This window comes from Manis javanica, chromosome 12 (genome assembly GCF_040802235.1).
Source record: "Manis javanica isolate MJ-LG chromosome 12, MJ_LKY, whole genome shotgun sequence".
Taxonomy (NCBI): domain Eukaryota; kingdom Metazoa; phylum Chordata; class Mammalia; order Pholidota; family Manidae; genus Manis; species Manis javanica.
This window is the reverse complement of record NC_133167.1, coordinates 110701041-110714301: the sequence shown is the minus strand read 5'-3', so window position 1 is coordinate 110714301 and position 13261 is coordinate 110701041. Positions and strand designations below refer to the sequence as shown.

Genomic DNA, 13261 nt, shown 5'->3' with positions numbered 1-13261 from the left:
AGACCGCTCTTCAGCCGAGTAACAGCAGACGATGTCTGTAATTCAGTGACCAGGGTGTTCCAGTGCGGTGGCTTGTGAAATATTCTCAGCCTGTCCCGTCTGTACTGACTGTACACCTCTGCTTTGATGTTGCAAAACTGTGAGAGAATTGGGTGCAGGGGACAGTGGCCCTTTTCACTTTATTTCTCCACCGTTGATTATTCCCTGCTGCTCATCCAGCACATGTTGCTAAGTGTCACAGGCACATTCTTCCAAGGGAATTGTGAGGTGTTAACACGCTGTTCTAAATGTAAAATTATCTATGGCACAATTTTATATCCACTCTCAATAAAAGTTTTTTTCCCAAATTTTATGATATGGAGGAAAAAAAGTATTATCCTCTCAAAAATTCCTTGGACCAGGATTAATTCCTGCTTCCTTAAGCTGCATCATTTTTAACCATTTATCAATCCCTTAATTATTGAGAACTAATACATGCGAGATACTCGGGTAGATTTCCTTGTCCTGTCTTTCTCCCACGATACCAGTGGAACAGAAGGAGGGACTGGAATTCCTCACTGACCTTGACAGCCCGATGAGGTCAGGAGCTGACTTGCTTCCTGTCCCTGAAGAGCCGGAACACAAAGGGTCTCAGAGCGTCACTGAGTCGCCGGGGCATTCACGCGGCACCGAGGGCCTTGGGGCCGGCCCTGCTGTTCTCCAGGCAGGGTTGGGACTGCCTGAAGTTCAAATGAGCTCCTGTTCTCTTCCATGGTTTCAAGATTTGGGATGTTCAACGAAATTTTTTTTACCACTTTCATATACATAAATTGCTAGCACAGCCCAAATTAAACATTAATAACATTTTCTTTTCTTTATTTGGGCACTGGGGATGTCCCCTGAATGGATTGAGAGGAGTGTGTATTACAAAGAGCCCACACTGAAGAGCCCCATGCGGGGCTGGTACATGGTGCCTGGACCCCCGTGGGCAGGAGGGTCACAGCGGCTGTGGTGGGTGCACCTTGCTGACAAAAATGGCCGAAGGCAGATCTGTTTTCTTGAGGAAGATAAAGTGTTAAATTACTGTATCTGCTTACCCCTGTCAGCTTGTGGAGTTTTCCCCCACAGACTCAGCTGACCAGACGTGCTCCCCCAGAGAGGCCCCCTCCCACTGCGTTGCCATGCAGCAGGGTATTCACGGGAGCTACCCTCCCGGCCTCCCGGTAAAAACTGGACGGCCTGAGACCGAGCGCTCCGTCCCGGGACTCCTCCCTACTTGCCAGGGCCCCGTTGTTCAAGTAGCAGGAAGAACATGCCCTGAAGAGCAGAAAATAGCTGGCTTTTCCTCTCTTCTGGGCCTCCTGGCTTGTCTTAGTATTGTTTTCTCTTTAATGTCATCCTAAGAACAACTTAAAATTTTAATCATCAGCATGAATTTTACCATCCATCTTCATACAACGAAGCCCCAGTTTTAAATGAAACTGAGAATGCATTTGACTCGTGTGCAGATTCTGAAGTGTTCCACTTGTGTTTCGTCCCTCACGGACATGTGCAGTTTATCTTGAACACTGCACGAAGCCCACCTGGCCACTCCTCTTCCTGCCATGACTTGCTATGTCCACACGAGATCCCTGTGTCCCCAGTCCTAGTTCACTCCCTGGTCTTAATAGGTCAGTGACACCGACTGACTTGGTTATTACTTGCTTATAGTCCATGAAAAATTGATCCAGAGAAGCTGAACTTGAACTTCTTGAAAAAGCTAACCCTTCTCAGGGGTAAATGGACACAGCAGAGCGGAATGCAAGGGGAGTGGTCAGGGGACACCGTTCCTAAGGCAGTGTGCACACACATGACGCAGACTCAGCAAGCCGAGCTGTCTGTGGCAGCTGGCATTGGCGTGCCATCTCAGTGACAGCACAGGGCATCTGATGCCAGTGCTCAGGCCAGCAGCCTGTGAGTGCCACCTGGGACACAGCCCTGATTGTTTAGTTTCCACCATACATATGGAATATGGTTCAGGAGGGCTTTTGCGGGTAGACAGGTCTTCATGTAAGTGGTCTACAAGGTGTTTGCAAGGTCAGTAGGGCAGCCGAGACCTTAGGTAGGCAGTGATTGTCTACTGCCTGGGGAGAAACATTAAGATCTCCAAACACCATGTTTTGTTTGCTCTTTAGTTATGGCATCATGGCATTAAACCATGTGTATCATGCATGTAGCAAAATGGTATTAGTCCATTTGGCTGCTGCAGCAGAGTGCACACATGGGGGCCTATAAACTAGGGCCTTATAAAACCCACATGGAGGCGCATAAACCACAGCCCTCACTTCTCCTGGTTCTGATGCTGGGAGCCCAGGACCAAGGCCGCTGCCTGGTTCACAGACGGCATCTCCTTGCCATGTCCTCTTTGGAGGAGGGGGGCCCTGGGGTCTCCTTTAACAGGGCCCTGATCTCACCTCGGGGCCCCACCCTCAAGGCCTCATCACCTCCCTAGGCCCCCTCCATCACCTTGGGGATTAGGCTTCAACATGAATTTTGGGAGGGCACAAAACATTCAGTGTACAGCAACTAGGAAGTAGTCGGCCACAATGGTAATCGATGTTCCGAGACATAAAAACAGCACCGAGGCAGTAGAATCTCGGAGTGTGGTTCAGTGAGTGCCGTAACGAAAGAGCAGACCAGACGTGGTAATTGAGTGCTCCCGTATGATAGCTTTAAGCAAAGCAAATTTATCAGTAGACACAGAAAATAAGAAGACAAAATACAGTGGATTTGAATGAACATGTTTACCAGGTAGCTATAATACATGATTGTAGAAAACGAGCTATTTCAGTGTAAACCATGTGTATCATGCATGTGGGAAACTAATCCAGACGCTGGAGGGCCTGTCCTGCTCCTGTGCGAACCAGAGGCAGGTGTGTCCCCAACAATGGAACATGATTGGAAAGCCATGTATCTGCTGCTTTTGAGCGTGAGTGAGAACTAGTAATAAATTTGTATCATTTTAGTTAGCAGAATAATTTTAAGATTTATTTCTGACCAGCCTAATAGCTTCTGGCTTGGTACTTTTGAGTGAAGACTTCCCACAGGATGCAAAACTTACATCTTTGCTGTGGTTTCTTATGTGCTGTGCCCCTGGGAGCAGCACCTTCCCCCAGGATTCTGGCTCTAACCCCGAAACACTGGCCCTATCCCCCTAGGACCCTGTCCCCCACCTGCTCTCCTGAGCCAGCAGGCATTGTCCTCTCCTGCCACCTTGATGTCTAACAGCATCTTAAATCCAACTTGTTTAAAGCAAACCACAGCCAAACACCCAGACCACCCAGGGCCAGTGCACACTCAGACACACCTGCTCACAGACACACAGACACGCCCACTCACGGGCAGTAAGGAACCTCACCTTTGTGGGCCTCAGGACGAATCAGGCAACGGGCAGGGGGGAAACACTGGTGTCAGGCCTGGCTGCTCACCCACAATGTCCTGAGACCCTGTGGAGGAAGGAAGCCTGCTCTCCCCACATGTGCTCGTCCCACCTGGCCGCCAGCATTAATTAGCCACCAGAGCAGAGGAGAGGAGATCATTATAGGCTCTTTTGGCAATTAATATCCGGAGGAGACAGCTGCAAGATCATTTTGTTAACATCCAGTATCTTTTCCCCAAATGTTCAGTCAGAAATAATACCTTTTGCCCATTTAGCCAAAAGCAAACTGGGGCACTCACTCCTCAAGCAAGACCCCGGAAGGGATTGTGTTAATGAAGATCATTGGGATGGAGGTGCGATCCGGGGTTAAGGCTGACAGACAGAATCACCAGCCCAGGGAGGCCCAGGTTGGGGACACCCCAGGGTCTGGAGAAGCCTGTGGAGCTGAGGGGGGTGAGCAGACCTCATCCCCGGTTGTTTTGGGGCAGCCAGGAAGCCAGTGGGGTCGATGGTAGATACAGTTCAGCTCCACCTGCAGCAATTTTCTCCTCTCCCAACACAAATTTCAAACACCATCTGCCCCAACCTTGCTGCGCACCCACCAGGGCCCAGCCTTCCACATCGACAGGCAACAGAGTACACACTGAGGGGGGGGGTGTCTTCCCTGTGTCCCTGGAGCCAGGACAGCACCCAGCACCCTGGAGGGGCTCCCCACATGCATCTGTTGTGCAGCCATTTGGTCCCTCCGCAGACCCAACGTGCCAGCCTCTGACTGAGTTGACGGAGACGCCTGCCCTTCAGGAGTTCACTGCGTCTGACCTGATGGTCAGCATACCTGCTGACAGTGGCAGCAGGGGTGACTGCCGTGGACCCCGTGCTGCCACATCCCCGCTAGGGGAACTTCCTTCTGGAGGGCAACACATCACAGACCCCTCTTCTGTCTGAGGACGTCTGCAACCTCAGAAGTGCAAGGTGGTGGGTTTTAGTCTCCAAGGTTATAGTGAGACTCTAAGGTCAGGAATATATTTTCCCCTTAATTATTCCTTCAAACTCCTTTTCAGGTAATGAATGTGATCTTTCTAAAATGCAAATATGTGCGTCAGAGCTTGCGCTCAGTTGGGAAGACCCTGTAAGCACCATCCACAAAATCAGACACTTTCCCGTGTCCAGCGACATCTCTCACTGCCACAAGTGTTTCCTAAATTCACAGGGGTTGACCACATTCCTGGGCATCAGCTCCACTCAAGCCCTCTTCATGCATCCAACAAGTTCTTATTAGGCAACTACGTGTTAGTTCGGCTTTGTGCTGGACAGAAAAGAGAGCGGTACTTCCTCCACTTGGTCATGACGCTAGTCCTTGCAAAGTGCAGCAGGCAGAGGTCTCTCCTGAGCGCTGCTGGGTGGGGTAGGGGAGAGGACAGGTAAGCCAAGGTGAGGGAGATGGCGTGGGCGGGAGGCGGGAGGCTGTGCTCTGCTGTGCTTGGCCGCGAGGGTGGGGGTGCTGCCTCCCCATGCTGCAGGACACCCAAGTGTCCTGGCCCGCTCAGTGCCCCTTCCTGGCAAAGGGTGCCCTGGAGGCGGTCCCTCTGTGCATCCACACTGCCTGGCATGGACCTGGCAGAAGAGCACGGTGCATTCAGAAGGTGCCCAGTACATGTTTGCTGGATGAGGGGACCAGCAGAGAAAAGGGGGAAAATGTCTGTGTGGCTTGAGAACAGTCCTGCATAAGCATCAGTCACAACGACCATGACATAGGAGTAGCCCGAGTGTCCGTCGACAGGTAGATGGACAGAGGAGATGTGCCCACAGGGGGGGATGTCACGTGACCAGAGGGGGTCCTGCGTGTGTGACAACATGGTGGACCTGGAGGGCCTTGTGCTCAGTGAGATAAACCCGACACAGGAAGACGTGAACCACACGACCTCACCTACGTGTGTTGTGCGTACACAGAGTACGTGGGAGCAGAGGAAAGAGCGGCAGTCACAGCGGGGGTAGGCGTGCAGTCGGAGGCGCAGAGCCTCCCTTACGCCCGAGAGTCCAGGGACTGGCGCATGGCCCGGTGACCGTGGGTGGCAGTGCCGTATAGACCCTGGAACCCGACTGAGGGGGAAGCGCCCGTCACACTCGGGTGGGACCCGCGTGAGGGGAGAGTGCATGTTGCATGGCGTCCTCATCTCCAAGGGCTCGTCCTCTTTGTGAGTGGAGACCACAGCCGGGCGACCACACTGCCTGGCAGTGATCTTTGGGGCACTAGTGAGTGGAGTCTGTGGCTCTAAGGAATTGAGTTTATGGTGTTTGTTGGTTTTTCTTTTGTGTTTTCAATAGGCTTGGTGTGATGGGGGCATCAGGGTTAGGTCTCAATTCCTGATATGTGAAAGTTCAAAAGGTGACCTCCAGGCTGCACTGGACTCCAGCAGGCCCTTCACCACTGAGGAGTGTAGAGTTTCCAATGCAAGTTCTCGTCTGCAACTTCACATCCCTTTCTGAACATTAATTGGAAGTGACTAAAAGAACTTTGAAATGAAAATTCACAGGCTTGTCAAACACGGGTATTTGTCAGAATGCCAGACAGCATGCACTGCTCTGCACCCGGCATTGCCTTCCCATCGCCTATTTCAGACACCACCCAGTTCACTCCCTCCCTTTGCATTTATCCTAAGCTGCTTCCCAAGTGTCGCCTTGGTTATGAAACAGAAATAGTCAAACAGGTGCCAGGGCCCAGCTGTTTATTCTTCTCTTTAAATGTTGGTTTTTGGCACACACCCACACGAGGAAGCACAAGATCATTGAGAAAACTGTTCTTGCCACCTTCGTTTTCTACTTTTTCTTCATACATCCTTGAATTGAGTCATGCACATTGACCAGCTCCTGGCAGATTTACGAGTGTGTGCCACGGCCACCTCAGGCCAGGTGACCCACTGGAAGGGCTCGGCAACTGCTGCCCTCGCGATCGCCTGTCACCACAGAAGGTGACAGCTAAATAGCAAAGGCAAAAGTTTCTCTTTCCTTTTCTTTACACAAACTGTCCTGTTTTTACATTTTAATGTGATAAGCCATCTTGATTACTGTAAGCAAATAGGTTATAAACTGCAAAATAATTGGGCTAAAAATGCACGTTTTCCTTTAGCAATAGAATTGTAGATAAAATATAACTTCTCCTTTATATAATTCTGTGGTTTTCACAGTTCTTTGTGTGTATTAACTTAGTTGACCTGTGCAGCAATACTCCTGGGGAGCAGAATGGACGGGCAATGATCTCCATTTCCCAAGGAGCCAGCAGCTCGGCAGTGGTTAGGCGCACAGGCTTTGGAAGAGGACTGACGCCCCAAGTCACACCACCGACTCTTCTGGACCTTTGTGTGGCTGTTGGTGTATGATGCTTGTAATACCCACCTCAGCTGTACGATTCGGTGGGCGTGTTCATGGTGTCCTCTAAGCACAAAGGGAACTGAGAGTCCGAGATCAGTTGGCTCAACAAGGCCGGGAAGTCGGGGCTGGTGCGGACCTCACGCTGGCATGCGCACTCCCTCTGGTGCCTTCCAGGGCTGCCCAGCCAGACTCCTTGGCTGCGGCACGATCAGGAGCTGAGCAGGAGGCTCAGCCTGCCGAGTGTGACCCGAGTTCTTGCTAATCCGCCTCGCGTTCGCCTGCTGAGCCCACCTCCCACGTGTGTCCACTGGCCACCCACCCGGGCCGGCCTGAGCTCTCACGCTCTGTGGAGGCACCTCCGGGCTTGCGGATGCGTCTTGAGTTTTGCGGAACTGAGTGCTGAGGTTCGCCACCTTGCTTAGGGAGCATAAAGAGTTGCTGACTGCTCTTGGTGCTCGTTCGCCTTGTGTGGAACCTACAGAGAGGCGATCAGGGAGTGGCACCTCGGCGCGGCGCCTGAGGCCCAAGCGCGCCTGCTGCAGTCCCGTTTTTAGGGACCAGCGGGTCCAAGGCTCTCCTCCCGTTCTGCACAGAGGCCGCACTGTAGTGCGGAGACGCCGTACACCAGACATAGACACTAGCATGTGCCTTGTAGGCATGAGGTGTTAGAGAAGGGGCTGCTGCAGGACCACGTGCTCAGCCCCTTGCCCCCGTCCAGTCACAAAAGGGTCATGGCACTCATGTCACCGGTGGTTTGAAGAGAAATGTAAACTCATGACACACCTTGATTTATCAAAAAATTTCATATGGCTGTGTTATAAATCCTGTCAACTAGTTCAATAGTATATTCTGTACATGTTTGTTTAACATTCAAGACAAACACATTTGCCTGTACCTCCAGGCAAATTCTTAGGAATGTCCTGTATTTATAGATGTTTCATTCTTTTTCCAGCAATTGAAACAAATATAGCCTTAAAACTATTATAAGGGGTTTCATACAGAAACAGGTTCCCTTGTAAGCAGCAATAATTTCTTTGAATGTGTAAGATCAGCTGATCATCAAAGCACAGCAGGAAATCAGTGAACCAGCAGCTTTGTGTGCTTGTGACACAGACAGTGACAGCCATGAAAAAGTCCCGATATTACTGCAATGGAATAAATGGAAATTGGGAAAAATGAAACTATCTGAAGTCTTTTTGTACTTATGACATTATTATATTTTTAATGAATATGGCCATCACTCTTTATAAGCGTGCAAATAGATGATGGCTTCTGGGAAAGTTAGAAATGTTAATTTGCTTTGACCAAAAATTCCAGTTCTAGGAACTTAGCAAAAAGATGTTCTCACAGCATGAAAAATTGAAAACCATGTGGATGTTCAGCAGTGGTAGTTGTGTGGATGAGAAGCTGCCCATCATGGCGTCCTATGCAGCCAGGGATGATGGTGCCATGGAGGAAAGTGTTTTTGGTGGATAAAGCAAAGGAGCCCGAGTGTGGCAAGAGGACCACATTTGCACAGAAGCTCTTGTGTTCCAGGCAAAGGCCTGTGTTTCCAGCAGGGCCAGCAGGGCTTGTGTCCAGGTGGTGAGATGCAGAGTCTTTTTGCTTGTCTGTCCACCATGCATGCATATTTTTAAATGAAAAAATATGTTATTTTAGATAATGCCTGCCTGATGGTGGGCCCCCAGCTTCTCCCCATGTGGTGTGGGGGTCCCCATGGGGCTCTGGGGCTCCTGGCTTCCTGTGACCCACCCCTGAGGCAGGCCAGCCCCCCTGGACATTTACCTGTGAGCGTGTCCTGACCGCCACTTGGCAGCTCCCTGTGGCCATCCCCTGAGGGCTCCCTTCAGATGCCCCGCGGGACAGGACCTGGGGGCTGCGGCTCGGAGTCCGCCTGCTGTGTGTCTATGTCCACTTGCCTCAGAGGGTTGGAGGCTCACAGGCAGTAAAACAAACATCTTGGTCTAGATTTCGAGACTGTATTAAGTTCGAAATCTGTGTTCATCCTCAGCACCACATTCAGCCCCCGTCCGGTGGATCCACTGGCGTTAGCCCTTATTCAGCTTCCTGAGGTCCCTGCTGCCCCGTAATCATGTTAGCCCTTCAGTGCATGGCTACATGCCACCCCCACTGTTGGTGGTCACAGTGACCCTCGTCCCGTGGCTGCCCATGGCTCCACCCGCAGGTGCCCACCGCCCCAGTGGAGAAACGGTCCTGTCCCTGGGAGCATGAGGCCAGCTCTCACTCCCAAAGCAGCTAGAAGACAAGCTCATGCCTTTGACTGCTGCCCATGCTCAGAGCCAAGAAGCTTACCTCTCTGATGATTCTCAGAAAGGTCAAGCTGCACCCCAGGGCCTGAGGTGGCGATGCCATGTGCATTTGCTCACGGGCAGCCTCTGAGGGCCCGCTGTGTGCCGGGCATTGGGATCCACACCGGCAGTCACAGCCGGCACTCCGCTGCCCCGGATACGTTTGCTCAGACGCAGCGCACATGAGGTCCGCAGGGAGCAGAATGCCGGACTCAGAAACACACCTTCTGCAGGACCACGGGGCTCCACATGCATGCCAACCGTGGGTGGCGTGGGCAGCAGGTGCCTGTGCAGCCTGCGTGCAGGTGTGAGATTCTGCTCTCACTCCTTACTACTCACGTGTGCTCCAGACACACTTACAGCGTCTGAAGGGAGGCGGGTCATCACCAAAAAGGGGCCAGGTTTCGAATTTTCACCCTGACAGTGGGAAGGAACCCCTTCTCCTGTGGTCTTTCCCTTTAACTCTGGGTGGCCACATGCGTCTGCAGCCAGAATTAACACTGTTAGTCCCACTATTAGGTCAGCAGGAGCAACGGGATGGGAGAGTCGCAGTGCGTGCGGCCGGTACGGCCCTAGGGGACGCGCTGACAGTGCTCCTGCTGGGGACAAGCCCTGACCCAGACACGGGGCTGCCAGCGTCCCGAGTGACGTCCTGAAACGGGGTGACTTTCAAAGGACCGTGTGGCCGGCTCCTCCAGGCAATGTTTCATGGATCAGATTCTCCCCAGCAAACGACTTTGGAGTATTGAGACGTGACCTTGATTCATAGTTTTTATATTTAAGGGGCACATGTTTCTTCCTGAGAGACTACAAAAATGAAAATGGAAGCAAATCTGTGTGTTGCCTTTCAAAATTTTATTTTTATCTCTACAGATCTTCTCTCCTGTTCTCATCTTGAGGATTAACTTAATGCAGGCTCTATAGGCACCTGTCTGGGGCTGTGAGACCCGTAAGCATTTCTCCAGCTTCTTTTTGGTCACATTGCTTGAAGTGAACAGGATCAAATGGGCTGTGTTTTGGGCGGGATGTTCTTGGCTCAGAACACAGTGTAGATAGAACCAGAAATGAGTCAGCAGGCCCACCTGTGTCTGCTTATCAGGTTTCTCAGTTTAGTCAATATGGGTCAAGCATTTTCTCTGTGAAAGATGTTAAGTAGGAACTGAATTGGTTGGTGACCAAATTTGTACAAAAGAAATTAATGCAAGACAAGTTCTCCCAGCGTTTCCTGCTGAATGAAATTCTTGAATGAAAACTGCACTATCATTTCAAGGAGTAATTTCTTTCTAAACACGTGGGTCTGGAAGTAGGTGACCAGCACTTCAGCTTCTTAGAAGTGTCCTGTCGTCTCACCTAGCTCATGCCGGCTTGGCCACTCCACCTGGCCAGGGCCGGACGGACCCGCTCCCGTGCAAAGGGGCAGCTAAGTTCTCTGCTTATGGCGCAAATTCCCCAGCATCGAATTTGGGAAGATTTAGGGAGCTTGGGAGAAAGGAGCAGCTGGGATTTGGCAGTTAAACCCACATACACCCGAAGTGTGCCTGTGACAAATGGGAGAAGGGCTGCATCTATAGAGATGACCTGTGCCCACTTCACCTTTTTGCCCTGTGCCCTCAAACTGGTCATGCCCACCTCTGCATGCCAGTTTTCTTAAATCACAGATGCAGACAGTGACTGGCCACAGGTGCCCTCGTGTGGATTCTGTGGGGAGTAGGGCACCCAACATGCGTCTGTGCGTGTGTCAGCCAGAGCAGCTTACCCCCCATGCCGCAGGGTGCCCTCTGCATCCCTGTCCACACCGGCAACAGCCCCTCGACCTGGCCACCCAGTGGGGGGCTTGCCCTAACCTGTGGGCTGTCACACGTGTTCAGTGGCACCGCCCAACACTGGAGTAATTCAAATCTATTTTCTGGTGATTTATTGTCAGGACCTAAAAAACCTTAGTTTTGAGCAACAGCACTGGCTTCTTTTGACTTTATTTTAGGCTCAGCAACATGACCTCACGATTTTCTGAACCACTCAGGTAATTCAGTGTGAAATGTCCATTTTGCAAGGTCAGAGTTTGCACATGCCAGGCTCCCTGCCTTTTCCCTTTCCTGGTCATTTTTCAGATCTTTCCTCATTGTGGTACTTTTTCACATTTGAGTGTGGCAGCCTCGCCTGCTGCCAGGCCAGGAAGGCCGTGGAGACGCAGAGCGGTACCCCACCTGGGAGCGATAGGCCACAGCCCTCCACCCACTGCGCCCCTGGGACATGGACCAGAACTGTCAGGACCTTGCGTGTCAAAGAGAGCCCCAAATCTGGCTGCTGTCTGCAACCTTTTCATTTTAGATGTTGGCAGTAATTCATTAAAAAGCTACTGGATGGACCAAACAAAGTCCACGTGCAGGTAGAGTTGCCTTCCAGCCTGCATGATTTCAACCGTCCTTTATCAGAAGGGGCGTGACATTCATAGAAAGGCCAGCGGGCATGGAAACCAGCAGGGAGACCCACGCCTCTTCGTGACAGATCCCTCCATGCACCATGGGACACTGAGGCTGCAGGAAAGGCTGAGACAATGCCCGGGGAACGAGCCCTGTGTCCTTCCCACTACCTCCCAGTGATGCCTCTTTTCACAGAGAAAACCTGGCATGGTGTGTGCCCACTCCAGCGGGAGCTGCCATCTGAGACAGGTGGGACTCCACACCCCCGGACAGTCGCAGGCAGAAGGATGGCTTCCAGATCCTGGAGAGACCGTCCTGGGACAAAGCTGGCCGGACGCTTTTGACCTTGCAAAGGGACAGAGAAAGGGTCCACAAAACACATTTTCTAAAGCAAATACTCTGAGAAAAAGTCATCACAGGCTCAGGTCAGGAGGAGGCCTGTCTGAAGGTCGGTCACACTGAGGAGTATCTGGCTCCCAACCAGAGACTGGAGGAAAATCCTTTCCTGTCCGTACCAGGCATGGAGCTCCATGCACAGAGCAAGGCCCCCTGCAGGCCCAGGCATTGAGCGGGGACAGCCGTGGGAGGGGCACCAGCTGAGTGACCATGTGCCTGAGCCCAGGGGTCCCGAGATGGTGGGGCACACACACCGCACAGGGAGCCTGAAGACAAACCTTAGAGGCCCTGCATCTGCAAGTTGCTGGGCACTACCTGCTGTGGGTCAGGAAGGGGTGAGCCAAGCTCATTTTGAGCCCAAAGCTTCTCCAGTCACTGATGAGAAAGTGCATCGTTGAGCAGGCATGGCCGTCAGGAAGCGCTCAGCAGGTAAGATCATTCCTGCTGAAGTGAAAGCAGCCACCTGAATGTCCTCAGGCCACTGATGACCTTGGCTGTCTGCAGCGCAGAGGATATGAGCATGCCAAGTCGGGCAAAATCAATCTCCGGTCCCCGTGGACACGGCTACGTGGGCAGTGTTCCAAAATTTCCCCAGGACCTGGGAGCAGACAGGAGGAAAGCCTTTCAAGGTGAACAACACTTTGGTGTCCAGAAGGCTGAGAGTGGGCATGGGGAACTCAGATTAAATGTGCTGTCCATTGTTTTCTCTGTCCAGAATAAATGATTGCCCAGGAGGAGAAAATGGGTGACACAGGAGCCCCACAAGCTGAAGCTGAGGAATGAGGGCTCCCGCGTGATGCGTCAGAGGAATCGCTGAAAGGCAGTCTGTCCTTGAAGGAACCATGCTGGCCCCATAAATCTAAGCTGGCTGGGCTGATCTGACTCACCCTGTGGTGAGCCCGGACTGGCAGCTTGCTTGGGGAATTCGCGAGATCCTCACAGTATTTTAAGAGTTTCCCATTCTCTTCTCTCTTCCCCCTTTTTCCCTTTTTCTAAAATGAATTCCAATGCATTATTTCTGAAATTGTCAATATTCTCATCTTATTTCTTCATAAAATACATATTCATCACCTAACCTGTAGCAGATTCAGAGCTGAGGGCTAGAGATCCAGATAAATAAAATGCAGGTCCTGCCCTCAAGGACCTCACAGTGCAGAGGACCACCCACCCATGTCTGGCCATCAGATTTCTGCAAGGTCATGTCGTACCGTCGCATAGAACCGCACCATAGTGTTCACGGGGTAGAAGGAACACATGGGCTAGCCTGGAGTGGGGGTCGGGGCAGGCTTTCTGGAGGAGGTGGGGCCTGAGCTAAGGCTCCAGGGAGGGAGGGGTGGCTGGCAAAAGGGTAGCTGGGTGGGAGACAGAGG

General features: G+C 51.8%; 1 protein-coding gene across 13 annotated transcripts in view; it reads left to right on the top strand.

Annotated features, from left to right (window-relative positions):
* DLGAP2 (DLG associated protein 2) overlaps positions 1-13261 on the top strand; it is a 436545-nt gene that overhangs the window by 267331 nt on the left and 155953 nt on the right. The gene's annotated exons all lie outside the window — the stretch shown is intronic.